The sequence below is a fragment of the Piliocolobus tephrosceles genome, chromosome 11 (assembly GCF_002776525.5).
Source record: "Piliocolobus tephrosceles isolate RC106 chromosome 11, ASM277652v3, whole genome shotgun sequence".
NCBI lineage: Eukaryota > Metazoa > Chordata > Mammalia > Primates > Cercopithecidae > Piliocolobus > Piliocolobus tephrosceles.
The window spans coordinates 98,340,028-98,358,359 of NC_045444.1; the positions used below are offsets into that span (position 1 = coordinate 98,340,028).

General features: G+C 34.4%; 1 protein-coding gene across 4 annotated transcripts in view; it reads right to left on the minus strand.

The window, feature by feature from the left end:
* Window positions 1–18,332, minus strand: part of ERBB4 (erb-b2 receptor tyrosine kinase 4) — a 1,165,464-nt gene that overhangs the window by 585,650 nt on the left and 561,482 nt on the right. The gene's annotated exons all lie outside the window — the stretch shown is intronic.

Genomic DNA, 18,332 nt, shown 5'->3' on the forward strand with positions numbered 1-18,332 from the left:
CTACTAAGTTCATGTCAAAAGGGTTCAAGAACCAATTGGAAGAGACCCTTCCTGGCCAATGATGGGGTAACTTATATTTCAAAAATGATAATTATAACTGATTATAATCCATAAAATACATATAAAACTATGAGTTCATAATAATATTAAATTATATAAATTTCTCATCTTTGGACAATAACAGAAGACCAATTCACTTTTCTGAAAATGTATCTAAAAGAAAATAAGCATTCCTCCTTTTCCTTTATGAACTGTAACACCAGGTAATGAAATAACAGATTAAAGGTAGTGCCTTAGTCTGTTTGGTCTTCTATAGCAATTTATCATTGACTGGGTGATTCATAAATGCCAGAAATTTGTTACTCACAGTTTTGGAGGCTGGGAAGTCCAATATCAAGGTATCAGCAAATTGAGTGTCTCGTGAGGGCCCACCCCTTAGGCCAGTATCTTGCTATATTTTCACACAGCAGAAGGGGCAAGGGATCTCTCTAGGTTCTTTTTTATAGGGTCACTAATTCCATTCATGAGGAGTCTACTCTTATGACTTAATCATCTCCCAAAGACCCCACCTCCAAATACCAGCATATTGGGGATTAGATGTCAGTCTGTATCAGGCACTATGTCTTATAAGGTGTTCCAATGAATAAGAGAAAATAATTTTAAAATTATAGTACCAACCAATTTTGATTCATTAATTGTAATAAATGTGTACCATAATAATGTAAGATGTTAAAATAATAGGGGAAATGGAGCATACGCTATATAATAATGCTGTATTTTATTCACATTGTTTTCTGTGAACCTAAAACTTTCCTAAAAATAATATTTATTTTTAAAAATTAGAGCATTGTCATTCTGAAAGTCTTTATGAATTAATGGTTCTCGATATTCAGCATCATTGACTAGTAATTGCAAATGACATCACAATAATAGAGAATAAAGTTGGGAGACAATTCCATGTTGTTTGTGCATGGCATGTACCAGCTTTTCTTCAGAATTATTATTTTTTTCCAAGAATGTTTGCATAGAAAGCAGCAATGGAATAGCAAGACAGTTTATCCTTCTAGGGTGGAGGGCAGATTTGTTAGCAGCCCTTTTTATAAAAATGGGATTTCATAAGCTCAGAGTTCTGCAACTGTGACACAAATCTCTTTTGATACAGTATCGACCTGTTTGTAGTTTCCAATCACTTCCATGGGACTTGCCTCGGGGGCAATGGGAACCCATGTAAACATGAAGCTCATGCTGACTGCTGTGCCATTGAGTTTTGTGTCTTCTGCTAACACAAGTGACAGACTAACTAGTTAGCGTGCAAACACTCTAAAATCTCAGACGTTTGACATTCTTGACAACAACAAGACATTATGTGCCTCCCGCTGAATGAACACACCACCACCTAAGGTTTCATCAAAGAGATTGAATATGAGTATTATAAAGTCTCTGGATCCAGCTGCCAATTTGTTGGAAGTACAAAAGACAGAGAAACATGGTGAATTCTATCATGAATATGCAATTAACAAAACCCAGCCTTCATAAAATTCTACAGAAAAGTGTCCCAGGTCTTTGAATAGGTAAATTATAAGAAGAGGGAAAAAAGGAGAAGGAGGAACTTATGTCAAATGTTTTAAAGGAAATTTGGAAAAAAAATACTTTAAAACCAAGCTATTGTGTCTAGGGATGTATACTCAGGTGATAAAACTATAAAGACACACAAGAAATCAATTTCTATGCAAGTAAGAATGGTGGTTACTTTTGGGGAGAAAAGCATTTGAGATTGGGATAGGGCACATAGTGAGATTTCTGGGGTGGCTAGCAAAGCTCTATTTCTTGATGTAGATGGACAGTTACAAAGGAGTATACCTTTTCCAAAATACTTAAGCTATGTATTCATTTTGTGAAGTTTTCAGTATTTATGTAATGTTTGCTTATGACAGTATAAAAAAATAAGTCATCAAGCGGAAAAAATAAGAAGACATAAAAATGTCCCTTGCCTTTTCACATCTCCCCAATTGATATATGAAATTAGAAACCAAACAATTTCATATGCATAGTGTTCCTTGCTATCAAATTCTCTCTATTCATATGCAGGAACTGAATATGTTAGCAAGAAACATTCGCACAATTTAGGCAGAGAGAATAATATGTCTAATGTCAAAGTGTCTTCAGAGAGCCTAGTGTTGTTCACAGGTCTAAGACTGCTGAATGGAAAATGAATCAGGGAGGACAGGGACTTGCTCAGAAAAAGTTAATGTAGGAGTTTACAATTTTACATGGGGAATAAGTGGCACTGTATACAGAGAATTTAGGCTTTGATTCATTTTGTAGAATTATGTTCTTAGTTGCAGGGTAAAAATGGAGTAGGCTGGTGAGAAGTTGGTGGAAAGAGAAAAGTTAGAAACTTCTTGCCAGGCAAGAGATGAGGAAGGCAGTGAATACAAATCTGACGGCTCTGAGATCCAAGCCATCATTTTGAGGTAGAATACAAAACTACTTCATGACTTACTGGATGTGGGAATTGAGGAAGAACAAGCAACAAGAAATGACTGAGGTTTTTAGCTTGGGAGATTTGGTTGATGGTGCTGTAAAAAAAAAGCTGGGATAAGGAACAAGTCTGTGGAATTTTCCCAAGTACTATATGAATTTTTGGTTATCTGATGTTAAACTCACACTTCCTTTTTTTACAAATTATTTTACATGACATTAATAATATCTGTATATTTGTTAAATATGGATAATAGGTACATGTATCTAATATATTTTTCTGTGTGCTTAATATGCTTTTAATCTTCAAACAAATTATGTTAGCACCTGTGATTTCATAGATATTCATGGATGTCAGATTATAATATTCTTCACATAGGTCTAAAACAGTGGTTCTCAACTGGGGTGTTTTGCCTTCCAGAAGACATCTGGCAATGTGTGGAGATATTTGTGGTTGTTATCCTTGGTGAGAGGTGGAGGGTAATACTGGCTTCTAGTGGGTAGACATCTGGGATGCTGGTAGACATCATAAACGCGCCGGACAGCCCTTTCTCCCCACCCACCACCCCTACCACTAAGCAAAGAACAATCAAGTCCTAAAGGTCAAGGTTGATTGACTTATTAATGTGAGGCATCTGTTTAATTTTATAGCTTGTAGAGTTGCCTTAGTGGTTTTCTAAAAGTAATAAAAATTAACAGTGTCCACTAGTATCCCATTAATATGATCCATAAAATATTTATACATTATGAGGAAAATTTAAATTAATATTCTTGTATTAGTATATATTTTTCTAACATGAATTTATTATTACACACATTGCTGGATGGACGGTGGATGGATAGATAAATAAGTATCCACTTATTTGAGTAAATAGGTCTCTCTCCTTCTCTTTCGTCTCTTCTCTCTCTGTTTCTCCCTCCATTGTAACTTAATTTTGCAGTAGCAAATTTTCTACATTGATTTGATGTTTTTGTTTTTTTTTTTCATTCACTGTTGAAAAGCTTACTTAACACAAGTTGGGGACATTAAGGCTAAGATGTTCTATTTATAAGCAAATTTATAAACAAAAGTCAGTCATTTCCTTTATAGGCATAATTCTTCTTTATCTCTAAGAAAGTATCTTTTGTTTGAAAGAAAGATTATGTTTGTTAGTCTCCAAGTTATATCCAGTAACCAAACTAATTTAAACATAAAAAATAACAATGTCTCACAGGGAGGAACAAATGAAAAAATGAATAGTCTCTTTGCAACTTGTTACAGCTACAGTAGACAAATGCTTGTCATCAACTCTTTAGTTATTCCCATTTATTGTATCCCCTTTAAGGAAACGGGACAAAGACACATGTTGTTTCTCTCTCCTGAGTCAACTTCACCACCTTTCTCTTGGGAAGGGATTTATTAATCATACTAGACTTCAGCAGTGGTTAACAACATTGGATTACATTCCCAGCAGTAGGGTACCAGGTTCATGGCATGCTCATTAACACAAGTGACATCAATATCCCCCTCCTCTTCTGGAGAATGAATGGGGATATTGACTTCTTCTCATTCCAGTCCTCTTCATCAACATCATCACAGCAGTGGTATTTTATATGCATACTGCAGTTTACAAAGCCATTTCATATATACATATATCACATTTAACCTCCAGTCACCATTTTCTGAAGCAATTCACTAACTTTCAACGATGTTATTTTTCTTTTTTTTTTCTTCAGAATTACAATAAACTAGAAAATGTATTGTGGTTTTAAGTCATGAACTACAAGAATATTTGAAAGGAATTGATATTAATAAAAAATAATGACATAGGAGACATTTCATTTAACACTCTTGAATTTCACCACTGAATAACCTTTCACCTCTCTTGTCTAGAACTTGTTCTCTTAATCCTCCATTAATTTCCTTAAGCAGGTTCCAATGCTAAAATCTGATATAATCTCTACTAGCTGACACACAGAAATAAAACTTAAAAAATAATTCATGCCAAGGTCGGTTTAGCTGACACAGTTACTCAAATCCCTGTTAGAAAGCGTTAGTGTAAAAAAAGATAGATAAAACAAATTAGGTCATGAGGATTAAGAATCTACAGGACATTTTTCTAATACTCAAATACATTTCTGCTACTGTAATTGAAAACACTAGAAATACTATATTTTACTATCATTATTACTACTCTTAGAACATTACTTTTATGAATACCTACTATATAGCTGGCACTGTGCTCAGTGGTTTTTTTACTTAGAATATAAAATTTAATTGTCATTATTTCCATGTTACCTTTTAAAAAGTGCCTAATTCAATTTGTTCGACCATATTACAGTTCCTCCACACAGACTATTACCTATATGGCACAAACACAAGGCCTTTGTTGATACATGATTACTTAATTTATATAACTAATTGCCTCTGCAATACCATGAAATAATGTGTTGACAGTGTCGTATCATGAAAAGAGGAAAAGATAAGAAGGATCGCATGTGGAAGAGCTTTGTGCTTCAAGGGTAATACTGAAAATACTACGCTTTTTGATATTAGACCAAGAATCTCAGTATGTTACTGAAAAATATCTTCTGCAGAACTTAGGAGATGTATAAAAGTAAATATTCATTTGATAAATGGAAAAAAGTAATAGTTTAAATCACTGACAATAATTTTAATAAAACATGAATATAAAAGATCAATATAATCAATATTCATTTTTAAATTATCATAAACATATAAATATACCATCTTCATAAAAGATTTGCCTGATATAGTCACATTTGAATAAATGCTCTAGTGTTGAAAGATGCTTGCCTAAGTAACATCTCCACTTTCTTCTATATTACTTCAAAGACTGGAGAGTAAGTAAACCAATTAAAATTAACCAAGTTGTTATATACACATTTTTTTTTTTTAAAGTGCTAAGGTAATTCAAAGCAGAAAATGAAAGTAGCTGATACTATTTCCAGAGGAAACTAGAAAAATAAAATAAAATAGTAAAGCAGAAATTGAGGTTCTGAATAATTTATCTAACATTGACTTGAAAAGAAAATCCTTCTCACAGAACATATTTTATAATTAAGAAAGCCATTGATTTCTTTATATTTCTATAAACTTAGAGTTATATAATGCTTTACCTTTATTTATATATGAAAGCCATAAAATACATTTGTACTTAAAGAGGAAAGGGCAAAGCATATTTATCTTTATCACATTTGAGAAATGTATCTCAATTTTTAAAGATACTTCAACATGGTTGGGCACAGAGAATCATGCCTGTAATCTCAGCACTTTGGGAGGCCAAGGCAGGAGGCTTGCTTGAGGTCAGGAATTCAAGCCTAGCGTAGGTAACTCAGGGAGACCCTCTCTCTACAAAAAATGTCAAAATTTAGCCAGGCATCATGGCACATGCCTGTGGTCCCAGCTACTCAGGAAGCTGAAGTGGAAGGATTGCATGAACCCAAGAGATTAAGACTGCAGTGAGCCGTTTTCACACCATTGCACTGCAGCTTGGGCAACAGAGTGATACCCTGTCTCAAAAACAGAAAAAAGAATTTCAATATTAATTTTTTTTTTTTTTTTTTTTTTTTTTTTTTTTTGAGACAGAGTCTAGCCCTGTTGCCCATGCTGGAGTGCAGTGGCATGATCTCGGCTCGCTGCAACTTCTGCCTTCCAGGTTCAAGTGATTCCTCTGTCTCAGCCTCCTGAAGAGCTGGGATTATAGGCACCCGCCACCACACCCAGCTAATTTTTGTATTTTTAGTAGAGATGGGGTTTCACTGTGCTGGCCAGCCTGGTCTCGAACTCCTGACCTCATGATTCCGCCCACCTCGGCCTCCCAAAGTGCTAGGATTACAAGCATGAGCCACTGCGCCCAGACTTGAATTTGTTTAAACTCTAAAATGAAAAAGATTAACTATCTCTCTTAGCAATAGGAAGCTAATTGATTTTTTTAATGTTAGAAACAGTCTATTTTATACCAGTGTTTATAAACCATTACATGTTTATTTTTAAATTTATACATTTTAAGTATTATATTACTTTTTTTGAAAGTGCTACTTGGAAAACCAATACCCTGTATTTCTCTGGAGGCAGTATAGTCTTTAGAACACATTTTTCTCAATTTCCTCTGAACTTTACTATATCATTACAGAAAAGACAGATCAAATGAATGTCCATGGAGATAAGGTAAATTTTAGTGTCATTACTACCCAAGTTGCATATAATTTTATCTACTTCACACAATAGGTCATGAGCTTCAGGTGACAGAATATGTATCTCTTTTTTATAACAGCAATGTCCTGTACAGTGCCTAACGTTATACTTTACATATAATGTGGTAATTATTAAATATTTATTAAATTGCATTAAATGGGCTGAAGATCCCATTTATAACCTGAACCTCTTACACTTAGCATACTTAAATGACAAATGCTTGAATGTTTTTTTCTGAGTGAATTCTAAATCTACACAGAAACATTGCTCAAAATCTTACTTTTGTTGAATTTGTTCAAAATAGAACATTCCATTCCCTTATTTCCTCATTCAGTAAGTATTTAATCAATGTTTGCTAACTGCCAGGTTTGGGCTATATTAGGGGAATATCTAAACGAATAAAATGAAAAATCTCTCTAAAACCTCAATATGTAATAGGGAATTGCAATTAGTATTTAAGTGACTTTACTTAAGGTAGAAAATGTTATGTAAATGTCATGGAAAATGGTAAAAATAAACAATTTTGAGAATTTTTAGGTGACATATTTCAGCAAATTATGATGCAATCAGAGTAAAACTTCAGTATTTTCATTTCCAATCTTTTAATTATCATTGATAAGTGTGGTAGATAAAATGAAGAATTACTCAAGGATTAGCAACATCTTAAAACTTACAAGAAATGGCCCCAAGAGTGATGACTTTAATAAAAAACCAACAGAAAACAACACTCTATGAAAGGATCAAAAGCAGATTTCACTGATAAAGAATTACATAGAATATATATGCAGGCTTTTTGGAAGATTATAATAACCATACAATGCAATGGTATCTAGCATCAAAGTAAAGGGTCAAGAGAAACCTAAGTTGGCATAATCTAGAATTTAGATTCTATGAATGTTTTCTCATTGAATTATAACATACAATCTTATTAATTTATTCTTTAGTTAAAATTCTGCAGGTAATCATTACACATAGTATATATTATTTTATATCCTTTTTAAACAGTATGCCAAGTTAACAGAACTTAAGTTAATCATTTAGAATACGATTATGTCTTTTCTCTGTGGGGTTCTTAACTGTATAAAACAAGGTATAACCTAGCAAATATCAAACACTTTTTATTGAAACTGCATTTATGCTACATAGATATATTTAATAACATTCATTACATATTTAAGATTCATATATTCTATGTAGAATATACATATTAACTTACTAAAGTAATAGAATAAACTTGTGAAACTACTTTAAAAAGCCATTTTCTTGGACTTTTCCCTTCAAACTGAACATTCTTTCACTTTTTTCATCTCACAAACTTGTGATTCCAAACTCCTTTAGGCATCATTGGTTTTGCAGATGTACAGCACAAGCTTCAATAAAAACACCCTCAAGTTTTAACCAGGAATGGTTTAGGGGCATAGTTCCTGAAAATCATTTTTCTAGTTCTTGATAGTGAAGCAAATGAAACATCATTTCAAGAATTGCTTGGCCAGTTTCCAAATATTCTACAATGAGAAATATTAAGAGCATATTTTTAATGCAGATTTTAGTTGTGACCAAATAGGACATGATTAAGATAAAGGCATTTTTAATGAATCAAAGCAGAATATGAAATACATAAAATAGAGATTGTCTCAGACTACTTCACCCTATCAGTTTCTTGTTGCTTTAACTTAACTATTGTTTAATCCAACTGTTGCAGGTATATTTTATTTATTGCTCCATTCTCTTTTTATTTTTATATACTGAACCTTGCAAAGCATAAACTGAAAATGACCATCGCTTGGATAACGTCATAAGGCCATAAGGGAATTCTATGTTTCCAGATCACAATATCTATAAGAGTAAGTAAAATGAGTCACTTCTTACATTATGCATTCTCTATTTAGGTCATATTTTTATTGGGGAGGGGTTACATTTATGTACCTGTTGCATAAGTAGACAATGATGCTTGGTGACTATATCCTTTTTAATTTCTACCCTCTCTTCTCCTGCCCTTGCTCTCTTCAATTTGCAAAATAAATATCATTTCTATGCAGTGAAGGGCCTATTCAAATTGAACTATTCAAATTAGTAATGTACATTTTCTGAAAAATGAAATAATTTAAGTTTTACTTTTTGTGCCACAGTAGATACATAACAAGTAGAGAATCAACATTAAAAAACACAGGACACAAAATTTTTGAATCAAAACAGAGATGCAGAGCTTTATATCTAAGTCATATTGAAGACAGAAAGTAAAATAAACATTGAGCATTTTTAAAGTGTATTAAAGCATACCCCCTTTAGGAAAGCAGTGACAAAAGTTAAGACAACTGCAAATGACACCAGTAACTCCAATAAAGGAAAAAAAGAGATATTATTTGCCAAGTTGGATGCACAGAAGAGTATGAGCAATGTTAGGAAAACAGGATCCATTTAGAGTTGAATAGACGTATCTATTTGCTGAAAAATGTTCCAAGTTCTTCAATGAGAAAAGCCTGAAACACTGTATATAATCTATGGTTCATCGTATGTAATGATATTTATGTTAATTGTATAGTGAACTATATATATATACCTTTTTTCTTACAAGAATGAATTAGATCTTTCTCCATATAATTTATGCTTTATCGTATTTATAAAGTTGAGAGTTGCGGAAGCTCTTTAAGTGTGGTTGAAGATGAACATCTGAATTAAATACTAAAGCAGTTCTTACCCTACTACCCAGCATGGCTTTAAGGCTGGGAAGGGTGCTCTTTATGCACCATCTAAGGGATTGCTTAATTAGACTTCTGTCTGGGTAAGTTTCAAATTTTTGTTTGCATTTTAAAAAATCATAACATATGTATTTCTGTGGGGTCAGTTGTAATATCCCCTTTGTCATTTTTGACTGTGTTTATTTGATTTTCTCTTTTTCTCTTTATTAGTCTAGCCAGTGGTCTATCCATTTATTTATTTATTTATTTATTTTTTCAGAAAAACAGCTCCTGGATTCATTGATTTTATGAATGTTTTTCACGTCTCTCTCCTCCAGTTCATTTCCAATGCTGGTTATTTCTTGTCTTCTGCTAGCTTTGGTATTTGTTTGCTCTAATTCTTTTAGTTGTGATATTACGTTGTTACAATAACTTGAGATCTTTCTAACTTTTTGATGTGGTCCTTTAGTGCTATAAATTTCCCTCTTTATACTTCCTTAGCTGTGTCCCAGACATTCTGGGACATGGTATCTTTGTTCTCATTAGTTTCAAAAACTTCTTGAATTCTGCATATTTTTATTATTTATCATGTCATTCAGGAGCAGGTTATTCAATTTCCATATAATTGTATAGCTTTGAGTGAATTTCTTAGTCTTAATGTCAAATTTGATTATGCTGTGGTACAAGAGACTGTCATGATTTCAGTTCTTTTGCATTTGCTGAGGAGTGTTTTATTTTCGATTGTGTAATCAATTTTAGAGTAATTGCCATGAGGCGATGAGAAGAATATATATTCTGTTGGTTTTGGGTGGAGAGTTCTATAGATATCTATCAGGTCTATTCAATCCAGTGCTGAGTTCAGGTCCTGAATATCTCAGTTAATTTTCTGTCTTGATGATTTGTCTAATATTGTCAGTGAGGTGTTAAAGTCTCCCACTATTATTGTGTGGGAATGTAAGTCTCTTCAAAGGTCTCTAAGAACTTGCTTTATGAATCTAGGTGCACCTGTGTTGGAAGTATATAGATTTACAATAGTTAGATCTTCTTGCTGAATTGAATTTTTTACCACTATGTAATGACTTTGTCTTTTTTTGATCTTTGTTGGTTTGAAGTCTGTTTTGATAAAAATTAGAATTGCAACCCCTGCTTTTTTTTCTGTTTTCCATTTGCCTGGAAGATTGTCCTCCATCCTTTTATTTTGAGGCTATGTGTGTCATTGCATGTGAGATGGATCTCTTAGAGGCAGCACACCAATGGGTCTTGGTTCCTTATCCAGATTGCCATTCTGTGTCATTTAATTGGGGCATTTAGCCTATTTACATTTAAGGTTACTATTGATATGTGTGGATTTGCTCTTGTCATCATGATGTTTAGCTGGTTATTTTGCAGACTTGTTTATGTGGTTGCTTTACAGTGTCACTGGTCTGTGTACTTCAGTGTGTTTCTGTAGTGGCTACTAACAACCTTTCCTTTTCATATTCAGTGCTTCCTTGGGGAACTCTTGCAAGGCAGGTCTGGTGGTAACAAATTCCCTCAGCATTTCGTTGTCTGAAAAGGATCTTATTTCTCCTTTGCTTATGAAGCTTAGTTTGGCCAGATATGAAATTCTGGGTTATAATTTCTTTTATTTAAGAATGCTGAATATTGGCTCCCAATCTCTTCTGACATAGAGGATTTCAGCTGAGAGGTCTGCAGTTAGTCTGACTGGCTTCCCTTTGTAGGTGACCTGGCCTTTCTCTATGCTCATAAACTAGAAAATCTAGAGAAATGGATAAATTCCTGGACCCTCCCAAAACTGAACCAGGAAGAAACTGAATCCATGAACAGACCAGTAATGAGCTCTGAAATTGAGCAGTAATAAATAGCCCACAAAGCAAAACAAACCCAGGACCAGATGGATTCACAGTTGAATTCTACTAGAGGTATAAAGAAGAGCTGGTACCATTCCTACTGAAAGTATTCCAAAAAACTGAGGAGGACCTCCCTCCTAACTCATTCTATGAGACCAGTATCATCCTGATACCGAAATCTGGCAGAGACACACGCAAAAAAGAAAACTTCAGGTCAATATTTTTGATAAACATTCATGTAAAAATCCTCAATGAAATACTGGCAAACCAAATCCAGCAGCACATCAAAAAGCTTATCCATTACGATCAAGTAGGCTTCATTCCCAGGAAACAAGGTTGGTTAAATATATGCAAGTAAATAAATGTGATTCATCACATAAACAGAACTAAAGGCAAAAATTACAAGGTTATTAATATGTCAATAGAAGCAAAAGCTGGAAGCATTCCCCTTGAAACTGTCATAAGACAGGGATACCCTCTCTCTCTCCTCCTATTTGACACAATGTTGAAAGTTCTGGCCAGAGCAATCAGGCAAGAGAAATAAATAAACAAATAGCAAGAGAGGGAGTCAAGCTACCCCTGTTTGCAGATAACATGATTCCATATCTAGAAAACCCCATGGTCTAGCCCAAAGGCTTCTTAAGCTGATAAACAACTTCAGCAAAGTCTCAGGATATAAAACCAATGTGAAAAAATTATGAGCATTCCTATACACCAACAACAGTCAAGCTAAGAACAAAATCAAGCAACAAACTATAACTCGCAGTTGCCACATAAAGAATAAAATACCTAGGAATACAGCTAACTAGGTAGGTGAAAGAGATCTACAAGGAGAACTGCAATCCCTTGCTCAAAGAAGTCAGAGATGACACAAACAAATAGAAAAACATTCCATGCTCATGGAAAGGAAGAATCAATATCATTAAAGTGGTCATACTGCCCAAAGCAATTTATAGACTCTATGAGTTCTTCACAGAACTAGAGAAAACTATTTTAAAATGCATATGGAAACAAATAAGACCTGCATAGCCAAGGCAATCCTAAGCAAAAAGAACAAAGCTGGAGGCATCATGCTACCTGACTTCAAAGTATGCTGCAGGGCTACAGTAACCAACACAGCATGGTAGTGGTACAAAAACCGACATATCGACCAATGGAACAGAATAGAGAGCCCAGAAAAATGACCACACTCCTATAACTATCTGATATTCGACAAAGATGACAGAAATAAGCAATGGAAAAATGACTCCCAATTCAATAAATGCTGGTGGGATAACTGACTAGCCATATGTGGAAGACTGAAACTGAATCCATTCCTTATGCCACATATACAAATTTACTCAGGACTAAAGATTTAAATGTAAAACCTGAAACTATAAAAACCCTGGAAGACAATCTAGGCAATACTATTTAGGACACAGACACAGGCAAAGATTTCATGAGGAAGGCACCCACAGCAATGACAACAAAAGCAAAAAATTGACAAAGGGGATAAAATTAAACTAAAGAGTTTCAGCACAGAAAACAAAACAAAACAAAAACTATCAACAGTAAACAGACAATCTACAAAATGGGAGAAAATTTTGCAAACTCTGTATCTGACAAAGGTCTAATGTCCAGTATCTATAAGGAACTTAAACAAATTGATGAGAAAAAAAACAAATGACCCCATAAAAAAAATGAGCAAAAGACATGAACACTTTTCAAAAGAAGACATATGTGTGGCCAATAATCATATGAAAAAAGCTAAACATCACTAATTACTAGAGAAATTACTTTTTTTTGAGACAGAGTCTCACTCTTCTGCCCAGGCTGGAGTGCAGTGGCACAATCTTGGCTCACTGCAAGCTCTGCCTCCCGGGTTCACACCATTCTCCTGCCTCAGCCTCCTGAGTAGCGGGGACCACAGGCGCCCACCACCATGCCCAGCTAATTTTTGTATTTTCAGTAGAGACGGGGTTTCACCATGTTAGCCAGGATGGTCTCTATCTCCTGACCTCATGATCCACCTGACTTGGCCTCCCAAAGTGCTGGGATTACAGGTGTGAGCCACTGCACCTGGCCAGGAAAGTAAAAATTAAAACCACAATGAGATATCATCTCATACCAGTCAGAATGGCTATTACTAAAAAGTCAAAAAATAACAGATGCTGGTGAGGTTGTGGAGAAAAACAAATACTTATACACTGTTGGTGTGAATGTAAACCAGTTCAGCCATTGTGGAAGACAGTGTGGCAATTCCTCAAAGACCTAAAAACAGAAATACCATTCAACCCAGCAATCCCATGACTGGATATATACCCAAAGGAATATAAATCATTCTACTATAATGACAGATGCATGTGTATGTTCATTACAGCACTATACACAATAGCAAATACATGGATTCAACCTAAATGACCATCAATAATAGACTGAATAAAGATAATGTGGAACATGTACACCATGGAAGCTATATAACCATAAAAAAAGGAATAAAGTCATATCCTCTACAGGGACATGGATGAAGCTGGAAGCCATCATCCTCAGCAAACTAACACAAGAACAGAAAACCAAACACTACATGTTCTCACTTATAAGTGGAAGCTGAACAATGAGAACACATGGACACAGAGAGTGAAACAGCACACACTGGGGCCTTTCAGAGGGTGGACGGTGGGAGGAGGGAGGGAATCAGGAAAAATAACTAGTGAGTACCAGGATTAATACCTGAGTGATGAAACAATCTGTACAAACAACTCCCATGACACAAGTTTACCTTTGTAAGAAACTGTACTCGTACTCCCGAATTTAAAAGTATTCTTTTTTTAATCATAAAATTTGAGCTTTTATTGTCAGTGTCTCTTTATCTTCATAACACCAGTGCTTAAGATAGTTTTAGAGTAATGGTAAAAACTCCAGGCACATGAAAAGGAAGCAAGAAAGAAAGAAGGGAAGGATGGAAGAAGCAGGGAGGTGACATGGAAGAATGAAAGAAAAGAGCATGGTGGAGTAGCCCTGAGCTCCTTCCTAAAACCCTCAGTTGTGGTTCAAATTGTGTCAATTAGCTATATAACCTGGGTAAATTATCCAAACCTTCTTAGTCTTTCATCTCTAAAGTAAAAGGAAGTCTTGGAGTTCATAGCATCTCCAAGACTCCTTCCAGCTTTAACTCTGCTGTAAGAAATCTTTCTTGGCCAGGAGCAATGGCTCACACCTCTACTCCATATACTTTGGGAGGCTGAGGTGGGAGCATCTCGGAGCCCTGGAGGCAGAGGCTGCAGTGAGCCAAGATCTAAGATCGTTCCACTGCACTCCCACATGGGCGACAAAGTGAAACCCTGTCTCAAAAAAGAAAAAAGAAAAGAAAAGAAATTTTTCTCATCATAGAAAAATAACCATAGTAGTTTAATGCTTGCTTCTCTAAATAATATTTTAATCATGCAGAATATAAATATTCACTGTTGAAATACATACATTCATAGGGTCCCTCATAAGAAGCTAATATATCCAGATTTAATTAAAAAAACTTCTTCATAATGCTCTTTAAACGTGAATCAAGAAATATTATATCCATAACTTTTTTTTTGAAACAGAGCCTTGCTCTGTCATTCAGGCTGGGTTGCAGTGGCACACACAGACACAGCTCACTGCAGCCTCAAAGTCCTGGGCTCAAGTGATCATCCCATCTCACTCTCCTGAGTAGCTGGGTCTAGGCACACCATCATACCTGCCTAATTTTTGTTTTGTTTTTGTTTTTTTTTTTAAGGGATGAGCTTTTGCCATGTTGCTCAAGACAATCTTGAACTCCTGGGCTCAAGGGATCTATCTGCTTCCGCCTCCCAAAGTACTGGGATTACAGCTATGAGCCACCACCCTGGCTCCCCTACTCTTAAATAACACATTAAGGAAAAACAATTATACCATCATAACCTGTTCTAGTGTTGTCCAATCAATCCTGACCTGATTGATTCAAAGCTACAAAATTGTTAAGTGTAACTTTACATTATTAAAGCTACAGTTTAATAATTATTGCTCCAGAATTTGAATTTTGGAGCTATAGCTTTCTCTCTTCAAAGAACAACTTCACTTGGAAAGATACGTGGTTAAAAGAAGAGTTGGATGACAGACCTTTCAGAAAGACAATTTATACATAAACTACAAGTTTACACTCTGCTAACTTAGTTCATATTGTTTCAAATGATATATTTTGAAGGATAAGCTGATTTGCTACTAAGGAGGATATTCTTTGGCAATTTATCAATATTAGAATGTCTTACCTGAATTTATGCCTCATTATTTTCATTCATTTATTTCTTGTATACAATTTTTCAATATGTCATTAGTAACAGAATTCACAGGAAAGAACATCTTGTAAATCCCAATGAATTTATTATCAGTACACATGCCAATCTCAAAAAAAGACAAAGTTTGGGATTTATGCATTCTAAAATACATATTTTCAACAAAAACATTCCCTCAAGAAGAGGCAACTGGTCAATTATTCTTTACTAATATTATTCTATTTAAATGTTATTCTAACATTATTTATTTTCTGTACTTAACCATGGATGTCTAACAATATTTTATTTAAATAATTCTTGTATAACATATTCTTAATAATGCAAACCACTATAACTTATTTCATTCTTACTATGTTGCACTAATCTGTGGAAATGGTCAGAGAAGTTATATTTTCTTTTATTGTTGAAATTAAAGTTAACTCATGGGAGGTTTACACATTTACATAATACGTTCTTTGCATCAGTTATTCCAATGGAATTTTTATATCCAAGCTGAATCAATTATAATAGATAAATCTGTAATAAAGTAAAACTCTGAACCAGAATTTCATCACTCGTTCCCTGGGGAATGAGGAAAGATACCTAAGGCCAAATTTACTTAATTGTTCAGTGATAAAGCCTGTGTTTAATCACAGACTGCTTCAAATGAATTCCCAATAGTTTTAATTAATTAGCTTCATTTCTTGTTCATTCACAGAACTAAAAATATTTTACATTATCTTATCTTAGCTTAAAAGTCATCACTTATTTTATTATGTTTTTTTCTTAAGTTGCACAATATCATACAGTTCCTATAACTGGGAATGGAAGGTGAATCAAGATCTATAGGGGTTACTCAGAAATGAGGGAGCCATTCACAGCTTCACTGCTATGAAATTTAATCAAAATCAAATTAAAACAATTAAGTCTGCTTCAATGATATATATGACTCATGCCCTGCTATTTGCTCTTTTCTAGAATTATAATATATATATATATATATTTTTTTTTTCATCTTGATGATATCAAATATCATTTACATTATAAAAATCAGTTGTACAAAAAATCAAACCAAAATAAAACCAGTTTTAGCCAACAAGTCTACAGCAACATCTACAATGACTGAGCTAAAAAGAAGTTAAACTATGGGCAAGTATCTAAAAATAAATTATGTATATATGACTTATATGTTGCAAGAAAAGAGAATAAACAGACTGAAGGAGTAAGAAAATACCAATTTCTACCTGTGTGATCTTAGAAAGTTGCTTAATTCCACTGTAAAATTAAGACGTTAAATAGTGCCTATACATATAAAAATGTTAATGACATCTTTATGTAAATATGATTTCAGATAGTACGATTGCCAATACAATCAAGAAGGAAGGGAAGAAGATGTAGGAATAGGTATATTCCTTACAAACTCAGCTGAGATAGAAATCACATCCTATGACTCTTCCCCTATGGGTAGTAAACTGGTAAGTGCCAGTGGGCATCCTGCCTGACACAGGAGGCAACTTTTCTGATGTGGATAGAGAAACTGAGCCTTCATAACATGATTTGCACCCTCAACATAGAGTTCAGTTGGAAGTCTTTCCCTTAAACTTCCAGTTATAAGAATATGTCCCTTTTTGACTTGAAAAAGAACACAAGACGGTAAGAAAAACAGATGATGAAGTAGTCTTGTGTATTACATATATTAGGTTTGTAACTTTTAGCCAAGTCCTTTGCTAAAACAAATCTATTATTTTTGTTTGTTTGTTGGTTGGTTGGTTTTGACAACTTTCCCAATTCTTTATCTTAACTTCTCAGAGTGTCTTTTTTCCCTCTTGGCATGTTCTCTTTTACATCTTACTTTGTTAAGATATTGGCTTTAAAAACAAAACAAAACAAAAAAGTAACTTGGCTGGGTGTGGTGGCTCATACCTGTAATCCCAGCACTTTGGGAGACCGAGGCAGTGGATCACCTGTGGTCAGGAGTTCAAGACCAGCCTGGCCAAAATGGTGAAACTCCATCTCTACTACAAATATAAAAAATTAGCTGTGCATGGTGGACCCGATAATTTTTTAAATAGCTGTAATCCCAGCTACTCTGGAGGCTGAGGCAGGAGAATCGCGTGAACCCGAGAGACGGAGGTGGCACTGAGCCGAGATCATGTCATTGCACTCCAGCCTGGGAAACAGAGCGAAACTTTGTCTCAAAAAAAAAAAAAAAAAAAAAAAAAAAAAAAAAAAAAAAAAAAAAAAAGAAAAAAAAAAAAAAAAAAAAAAAAAAAAAAAAAAAAAAAAAAAAAAAAGTAACTTGAAATGAGTAGAAAAGAGTATTCAGTTAGAGGTTACAAGAGCCAAGAAGGAAAAATATATTCATATTTAAATTATTTAGGCTACTTCAAACATACCTATCCATCACACCCACAATGCAAACATTTCTAAAAACAGTAAAAAAAATCATCTTGCTGCATCCTAGATGTATAATAATTCTCTTCACTTATTTTACTTAATAATTCTAAATTGAGAAGTGTAGTAGGCATTTCGTACAGTGATATTTAATCTTTATGGTCCCTGGGCACCAGAATACATAAATTTCCCTCACTATGAAAGAGATTACAGCTTCGCTCCCTGGGCATTTCCTAGCCTCTCTGGCAGTTGCGTGAGTTCAGGGCAACTGAATATGGGTGAAAGTGACTTGTGTCACTTTTTCTATTTGAGATCCTCTCTATAATTTCCCTAGCAAACAGCCAAACACAGACAACTCTAAGGTCCTTAGGGAAGGTGGAGCCAGAAAGTGAAAGCAGTCTATCTGTCTGTCTATCAGTCGGTCTATCTATCTATCTATCTATCTATCTATCTATCTATCTATCTATCT